The sequence below is a fragment of the Caretta caretta genome, chromosome 8, assembly GCF_965140235.1.
Source record: "Caretta caretta isolate rCarCar2 chromosome 8, rCarCar1.hap1, whole genome shotgun sequence".
Lineage (NCBI taxonomy): Eukaryota > Metazoa > Chordata > Testudines > Cheloniidae > Caretta > Caretta caretta.
The window spans coordinates 57923448-57932186 of NC_134213.1; the positions used below are offsets into that span (position 1 = coordinate 57923448).

The window sequence follows — 8739 nt, forward strand, 5'->3', positions numbered from 1 at the left end:
ATTAGTAAGAATGAGCCTAAGTCAGTGAGCTTCATAGACATCTCCAGGCCTTAATAGGTGTGTGACTGAATGCACCCCTGTATTTACATCCTACACACCATTATAATAATCTTGGTACTAAATATGCCTTGTGAGGTATCATTTGAAAACTAATAACTCTCTGATCAATAATATCATGGTAAAATATATATAGCAACATTATATGTAAGCTTATGAATATAAGCTGAAGTTATGACTGAAATGTGTTTACCAGACAAGACTGGGAGGGGGTAAAACAATTTGTCAAAGACAAAGGACAAGCTGTCATTTCCAGCCAGGTGTCATCAAAGTTGATTGACAATCATCTGTCAAGTGGTCATTCTTTGGCAACAGAGGGGTGCTGGAACAGATGGATCTGCATTTTAACAAACAATATGGAACCTCTTCCACCACTAGACTCTGTCTCCATTCTCACAACTTTTAAGTTCTAGTTACTAGAAAGGATTTTCATCTTTATTTTCCTTGTAACATTTCTGACTTTAATGTCTTTGTAGTTAAATTTTTTTGTTATATTCTTTAATCAGATCAGTGTTGTCTTTAAACTGAACTGTGTGTGTAACTCCATTTAAGGTAGCAAACGGTTGTACATTGTCCCCTTTCAGGGGCAACAGACCTAAAATATCTGAACTGTTCAGGAGAGGGCTGGACAGAGCAGAACACATGTTTTCAGGAAATTGAGGACTGGGAGTGTGTTGGGATAACCCTGCAAGTAGTAACTGAGGCTGGTGGAAGCCAGAATGTGTCTGACATGTGGCTGGCAGGCTTCAGCTATACTCAGACCTGCATGTTGGAAGGCTGTTTGTGAGCAGTCCAGGTGGGAGCTATAGCAACAAACCACCCCAGGTTGCAGGACAGATGGTGTAACGGGGTTGCACTCACCTCTCGTGAGTACCCACTGGCCAAGCACATGTGCCTGCATGCTCTCTCTACCTGTTTGTGGTTGATCTTCACTGACTCAACTGTCCAGCCAAGTCATATACGGTCTGTCTGAGATAAAAGCAAAGCAAACCCCTTTTGAGGTACAAGTCCATCAGGGGGCTCTTTCAGTTTGTCCCTGCTCCGGAATAGAGCACTGCCCCAGGACTCCTTCTCTGGAGACAATGTCTTCGCCCTCTCAGGGCCTTTCTGGCCACAGCTCTTCAGCAAGGCCACTTCAGTTCAGTTCCCCTTCTGGGGTGCCTCAAAGTCCAGGCTGCTTTCCCAGTGGCTGGTGGGAGGGACCTGGGCCCACCCTCTACTCTTTATCCCAGCCCAGGGACCCTATAGATAGCAGCCATCTGCAATGTCCCTTTAAATAAACTGTATTGCTGCTATAATTCCCTGGGCGACTTCCTCGTGGCTACTGCACATTCTTCACCCTTATCTCAGGGCCTTGTCCTGGTGGAGTCCCAGCAACCAGCCCAGAACACAATCCATTCTCCTCCATCTCTAGCAAAAACTGTACTCACTCTGGCCCTGCAGCTCTTCTTATACTAGCCTGTTGGGCCCTGATTGGCTGCTTCCCACTCAGCCACACAAGGCAGCTTGGAGGACTTCTCTATTTCCCTTCTCTGGGGAGGGGTGTGGCAGGGCCACAAGACCTCAGCAGGGGGCCTCAGGGCCTAGTTCACCCCATCACAGGTGGTGACACAGCCCCTCACTGGTCTGGATTCCACCCTGGAATGTGATAGTATGTCGACATTACATTGTCAACCTGGATCTGTGTGACCTGGAGTTGTGATCTCAGTGTTTTCAAGCCCACTCAGTGTCTTCAAGCCCACATTGTGTTGTAAACCCGGGATTACAGTTGCTGGACTTGGGTGTATCAGCTGTGCTGAAATGCCATACAACACAGTGCAGACCTTCTGACTTGGGTCTATGGCTTGAGCTGTATCTACACTGAAAAATGAGATTCTGACCCACCCCCTAGTAGGATCATAGGACCCGGGTCTTGAGTGCTTGTTGATCTGATTCATACTGATCTGTGTGTGAATGGAAAGGAGGCTTGGGTCAAAGCCCTGGCTTAAGGTATGTCTTCATTGTGATAGAACAATCTGCAGTACCAAGTCTCAGAACCTGGGTCAGCTGATTCAGACTCGCAGGGCTTGGGTGTGGGACTATAGAATTAATGTAGATGTTTGGACTTGGGCTGGAGCCCAGGCTCTGAGACCTTCCCCCACTCCCCCACACAATCTTAGAGCCCAGGCTCCGGCCTAAGCCTGAAAGTCTACACGGCAATTTTATAGACCCTGTAGCCCAAGCTTCCTGAGCCTGGTCAGCTGACTGTGGCCAGATATAGCATAGACATACCCAATGTGTCACATGCAGCCAAGAATAAGTAGAGTAAGGAAGTTAAGGGCAGAACCCTCAGAGATGGTGAGCATCCTCAACTCCCTCTTAAGTTTTTCTCACTGAAGTCCGTGGGAATTTAGGATGATCTGAACTTTGCAACTTTCAGCCCTAAGACCTGACCAAAGTCCAGTGAAATCAGTGAGAGGCTTTTCATCAATGGACTGTGCACCAGATCAATACAGAGCAGAAGTAACAATGTTGACTTTAAACTGTAAAACAAGGGTAAATTGGAAAACATGTCTGTATGAAATAATGTGTGCAAATCTCCCAGCTGCAAATATGAATCAATATGCATTTAGCAGTTCGAAAACAGAAGAATTTTTTTATGTACACTTTGTTTTCTACTGTGTTTCTGAATTAAGATGGTGGTTGGACCAGCTAAACTCCACTTTTTCTAGGGCAAGGTCATGAAATCTCCTTGGCCTTCCCCATGTTAAAACTCAGTTTTGATTTGATTTTTTAATTTGAATATGACAATTTTCTCACTGAGAATATTATCAAGAATTCATATATTCAGGTTTTTTTAGTTTGCTTATTTATATAGCTACTAGAAGTTATTGGCAAGTTATAAAATTTCCCTTTCTTTTATACTTGGCAAATGAATGGCATCCAAGCAGTCTGAGTTTTAATTTGATCAATATTTAATGAATTATAATTATCACTAGCACTCAGACTTTTGCAGTGCAATATACTACTGTGTAATGGTTAATCAAGGAGAGAAACTAAAATATTATATCTGGAAAATAGCTATCAAGTTTGTGCTAAAGAAATGAAATGGAGTCAGGTTATTAACTAAATTACAGATGTCTAATTTAATCATTTTTCTAGTTACCATTTTAAAATTTAATTCTGGAAGCATTTCCCTCATTTATATTTTTAAGTATCTGTGATATTTAAATAATGCACAAAGAGCTAATGATTTCTTTAGTACCAATGTCCAAAATCTCTGCATCTTTAACAGACTAATACTAAGCTATTCTAAGTGGGACAACGATGATAACATTTTGCAGTTTAAATAGGATTTCTCATATGTATGCTGGAAAAGTGCAATTAATTATGCTATCGGTACTGTTTATAGATTGCTAAAAGGATAGCAATGTAAATGCAGTTGGAAACAGGTAATCCTTTATGAATGAACATATCAGAGGAGAGTGTAATGTGAGTTCAGGAAACTGTTTTAATATTAAACATGTTTCACAAAGAGAAGATTTATTTTCTTCAGTAGTGTGGGCAAATCTTCATGTTTGCTAATGACCGTTTTCTTTTCAAATATACTCTGGATAGATACAACTACTTGTGGGACTGGGGACAATAACACAAGACAAGATGATTCAACCATCTGATCTCTCTCACACACTGGCACATACATGGGCTATGGACATTTTCAGAGTAGTTGATTGCAGCAGAGATGGGATCACACCTAAACCAAACAACAGAATTCAAATTTAGGAATGGAATTCTCAAGTTCAGATAGTCACAGTTCACATTCATTTTGTGGTGGTTTTAATACAACAGAATTATAGACTTTTCTCTTAAAGTATTCACCATGAAAGCAGTCCAGGAATCTTCCACATAGAGTGAACTCAAAATGTCTAGAACTATGGAATGGCATACAAATGTTCAAATGTGGTGTTTCTTATCCAGTGCATTAAATACCCCAATCAGCTGTGTGGGAGAAACTAGAGAATTGCTACACTCACAAATGAACTCACACAGAAAAATGATAAGAAACACAAAAAATGATTACCTACGAGTGAACACTTTTCATAAAACAGTCACTCCATATCTGACTTCTTAGTCCTTTTCCTCAAAAGATGAACATGGCAGCTTAAATTCATAACTATGCCACGAAAGCTTATGCTCAAATAAATGTGTTAGTCTCCAAGGTGCCACAAGGACTTCTCATTGGTTCCGGTCTTAATAAAGACACTGGATATATGGCTTACTACAACAACTTATAACCCACTAACCCCCTTTTTTTGTCCTATGACTGCAGAGGTGTAAATGAGTCACTTTATCTTGAATTGCCCCTTAGACTATATGTTAACTACTGGTGCTAAACAAACTGTTCCACCTTGTATTTAGCTGTGATGCTCTGAGTCCCTTTCCCAGACCTAAAGAAGAGCTCTGTGCAGCTCAAAAGCTTGTCTCTCACCAACAGAAGTTGGTCCAATAAAAGATACTACTTCACTCATATTGTCTTTCAGATAAATACAACAGTTTCAGCACAGTGTGGAACTAAGGCTATGTCTACACTACAGTGGTAAGTCGATTTATGTTACACAACTCTAGCTATATGAATAATGTAGCTGGAGTCAACATACCTTAGTTCAAGTTACCCTGGGTCTACATGGCGGGAGCGAGAGGAGAAACTGTCCTATCGACTTACCTTACTCTTCTTCTCCTCAGGGGGTCAACTGGAGAGTGATCTGCTGTTGATTTGTCGGGTCTTCACTAGACCTGCTAAATTGACCATCAGTGGATCAATCTCAGAGCATCGATCCCGGCTGTAGTGTAGCCTAAGAAATGGACATGGGCTTTTGCCATTCTGTAAAACATGGAAGTTGGGGCAGAGACCATCTTTTTCTTTGATGTTTGTGCAGCACCTATCACAATGAGGTCTTGGTCTGTGATTAAGGTGCTAGTGCAACACAAATTATGATGATGATGATGATGATGAATGATGTTTGAGCTCACAGGTGCTTAACACACTTTTTGTTGTTCTCAGTTGATGTCACTTACACACTCTGGGCCTGATTCTCAAGGGCTCTGAGCCTTGTGCAGTCATTTGTATTGGTTGAAAGTGGGTGCAAAATGTTACCATTCTGATTTATACACACTTTGCACTCACTTTGTACTAAGGTAAATGATGACACAGGGTGTAGGCTGAAGGACATCTGTATTTCAGGGTCAAGTGAATTGATAAACTCAACCTAAATCAGTTAAAATTACTTACACATAGTGAAATCCTGGTCCCACTGTAGCCTGTAGATAAGACATAGGTATGGAGTAAGGCTGTAACACAATGAGCCTACAAGCCTCAAGACCTGTAAGACAATAACTTCGCTAAACTAAAGAAGTCCTAAGGCTTAGCATAAGCAGCTAACCAGGAATAACCCGAGACCATAAGATATCACAATTATGACTAAACTGCTGACAGGTAACCACAAGATGCAAGTTGATATCATATTTGGATATTTTAAGTTAGGAATATTAGCAGATGTCCAACCACAAGAATACCATGGTAACTAATTGACATATATGCTAATGAGCTTGTGGTAAAAGGCCTAGTAACTTATGGGAGAAGGATTTCAGAGTAACAGCCGTGTTAGTCTGTCTTCGCAAAAAGAAAAGGAGTACTAGTGGCACCTTAGAGACTAACCAATTTATTTGAGCATGAGCTTTCGTGAGCTACAGCTCACTTCATCGGATGCATACCGTGGAAACTGCAGAAGACATTATATATACACAGAGACCATGAAACAATACCTCCTCCCACCCCACTGTCCTGCTGGTAATAGCTTATCTAAAGTGATCATCAAGTTGGGGCATTTCCAGCACAAATCCAGGTTTTCTCACCCTCTGCCCCCCCACACACAAACTCACTCTCCTGCTGGTAATAGCCCATCCAAAGTGACCACTCTCTTCACAATGTGTATGATAATCAAGTTGGGCCATTTCCTGCACAAATCCAGGTTCTCTCACTCCCTCACCCCCCTCCAAAAACCACACACACAAACTCACTCTCCTGCTGGTAATAGCCAGGATTTGTGCTGGAAATGGCCCACCTTGATTACCATGCACATTGTAGGGAGAGTGGTCACTTTGGATGAGCTATTACCAGCAGGAGAGTGAGTTTGTGTGTGTATGGGGGTGGGGGGGGTGAGAAAACCTGGATTTGTGCTGGAAATGGCCCACCTTGATTATCATGCACATTGTAGGGAGAGTGGTCACTTTGGATGGGCTATTACCAGCAGGAGAGTGAGTTTGTGTGTGGGGGGGCGGAGAGTGAGAAAACCTGGATTTGTGCTGGAAATGTCCCAACTTGATGATCACTTTAGATAAGCTATTACCAGCAGGACAGTGGGGTGGGAGGAGGTATTGTTTCATGGTCTCTGTGTGTATATAATGTCTTCTGCAGTTTCCACGGTATGCATCCGATGAAGTGAGCTGTAGCTCACGAAAGCTCATGCTCAAATAAATTGGTTAGTCGCTAAGGTGCCACAAGTACTCCTTTTCTTTTTATGGGAGAAAGGCACCCCAACATAACCCTGCCAAATCACAGAATGCTGACTGGGAATTAATACATAATCAATAGATCAGGCAGCATCACTGAAGTCAGTTGGAGTTTTGCCACTGATTTTAGTGATTTCACCCATAATTTCCCCCTGGAATGTATGTACTACTGGAATTAATACATAATCAATAGATCAGGCAGCATCACTGAAGTCAGTTGGAGTTTTGCCACTGATTTTAGTGATTTCACCCATAATTTCCCCCTGGAATGTATGTACTACTAATCTAAACTACTATGCCCTTCCTCCCCTTACAAGATCCAGGTTCCCCTTTGCCATTTGCTGGCAGCTGACGACTGGAGAAAGCTGACTTACAACTACAGCTTTGGGACTAACTGATTTTTCAGTTCACCTGCAATTCTGAAAAATTTAAAAAAATATTTTGGGGTTTGGGTCAAACTGAAAACAAAATTGATGAATTAAAGTACCAAAATAAAATAAAATAAAATAAATAAAATGTTGGGTCAAACAAAACATTTTCTTTGACCAAAAACAAAGTGTTTCCTTTTGATGTTGTGTGGTTTTTACAGTTTCTTAATACTTTTAAAATAAAATTGAAGGAAGTTTTTGCACAAAACTTGTTTCAAATAAAAATATTTTTCAAAACCGTCAAACTTTCATTTTGACTTTCTTTTTTCTGAATTTTGTTTTTTTTCTTCAACATTAACAATTTGGCAAACGTGACACAAATTCACAAAACATTGTGGGATCACTGAATCTGCATTTTTCACCCCCCCCCCCAAAAAAAAAATTATGTCCAAATATTTTGTCTTTGAAGTTGTTACCTTGGTTTTTCAGGAGCGGACTGATTTAACTCACTGCACATCTTTGGTTTCTTGGATATTAGCAAGGTAGACTAGCTGCCCACCAGGTTTCCAGGATGATCTTCAGAGGGCGCAGTCAGAGAGGAGTGGGGGTTACAGCTTTCCACCCTTTCCGCTGAAGAAGGCGCCAAAGGATTAAGGGGGTTAGGTATCCCATGAGAAAGAAGGGAAAGGTCACTGACTTGGTTACTTGAAATTAGACAAACTTGGTGTGATGGGGTGTTCACCCCACAGCAGCCCCTGAAGGGGTAATGTTGCTAGTTGGGCCAATTAACTGCCTAGGCTGCACCTGGAGGAGGCAGTTCAGGGAACAGTGAGGACAATTAAAGGATAAAGTTCATCTGGAAAGCAGCAGGCGGGGCTTGTATAAAGCCAGGTAGCTGAGGGCAGAAGGGGGCTACAGGAAGGAGGTTTGCATTCACCCTGTAAGACTAGGGAGAGAAGGGAGCTTGGTCTGGAAGGAAGGGCACTCTGGATGAGGGGGGAGAAGGGACAAGATAGAGGCAGCATAGGAAGCAGTCTAGGAAAACAGCAGTAAATTGTGAGACAGTACAGACCTTATCTACAGGTTATAAGGTTCCTGGGCTGAAACCTGGAGAAGAGGGTGGGCCTGGGTTCCCCTACCAGCCACTGGGGAAATGGCAATATTGAGGGCAGTGAATTGGAAGCTTCCCTGGGATGGTTGATATAGAGAGACTTTGGTACACACCCCTTCTTCCCCCAGAAGGGGTAATCTACAGTAACCTGGCCTGAGGACCAAGCGGGGGTGGGGGGGAGAGAGTGAGCACCCACATGAAGACGAATCAGGCTGGCACAGCTATTCCCCAACCTTGGCCACAAGGAGTCACTTCAGGGGTGACTAGATCAGCCCATGGCACTTAGGTTAGTTGGATCTTGTTTTTAATGATAAAATTATTCTGATTTTGTGTTTTGTTTTCAATCAATATTTCACACAGCTTTACTTCCAATACATAGATAACATGACATATTCTACCCTGCACTTCCAAAGTCATTATCCTGCTACTATGTGCTGTATTACATTTAGTTTATTTGGATCCAATGGCTGCAGGCTGACAATGTAGGATGAAAAATTTAACAGCTAGGATAATTAAAGATTAGAACAAGTTACCTAGGAATGTGGTGGGGTTTCCATCACTTGAAATCTTTAAATCAAAATTGTATGCATCTGCCTGTCTGAAAGATATATGTTCTAGCTGAACCAGAAGTTATGGGTTTGATGCAGGAATTCC

The 8739-nt window shown here is 42.0% G+C and overlaps 1 long non-coding RNA gene across 1 annotated transcript; it reads right to left on the reverse strand.

The window, feature by feature from the left end:
* Positions 1 to 3682: 3682 nt before the first annotated feature.
* On the reverse strand, positions 3683 to 7520 carry LOC125641006 (uncharacterized). Its single transcript, XR_007357959.2, has 4 exons — positions 7451 to 7520; positions 5327 to 5355; positions 4760 to 4833; positions 3683 to 3790 (listed from the first exon to the last, which is right to left on the reverse strand). It is a non-coding gene; the product is annotated as an uncharacterized LOC125641006 (long non-coding RNA).
* Positions 7521 to 8739: the final 1219 nt, after the last annotated feature.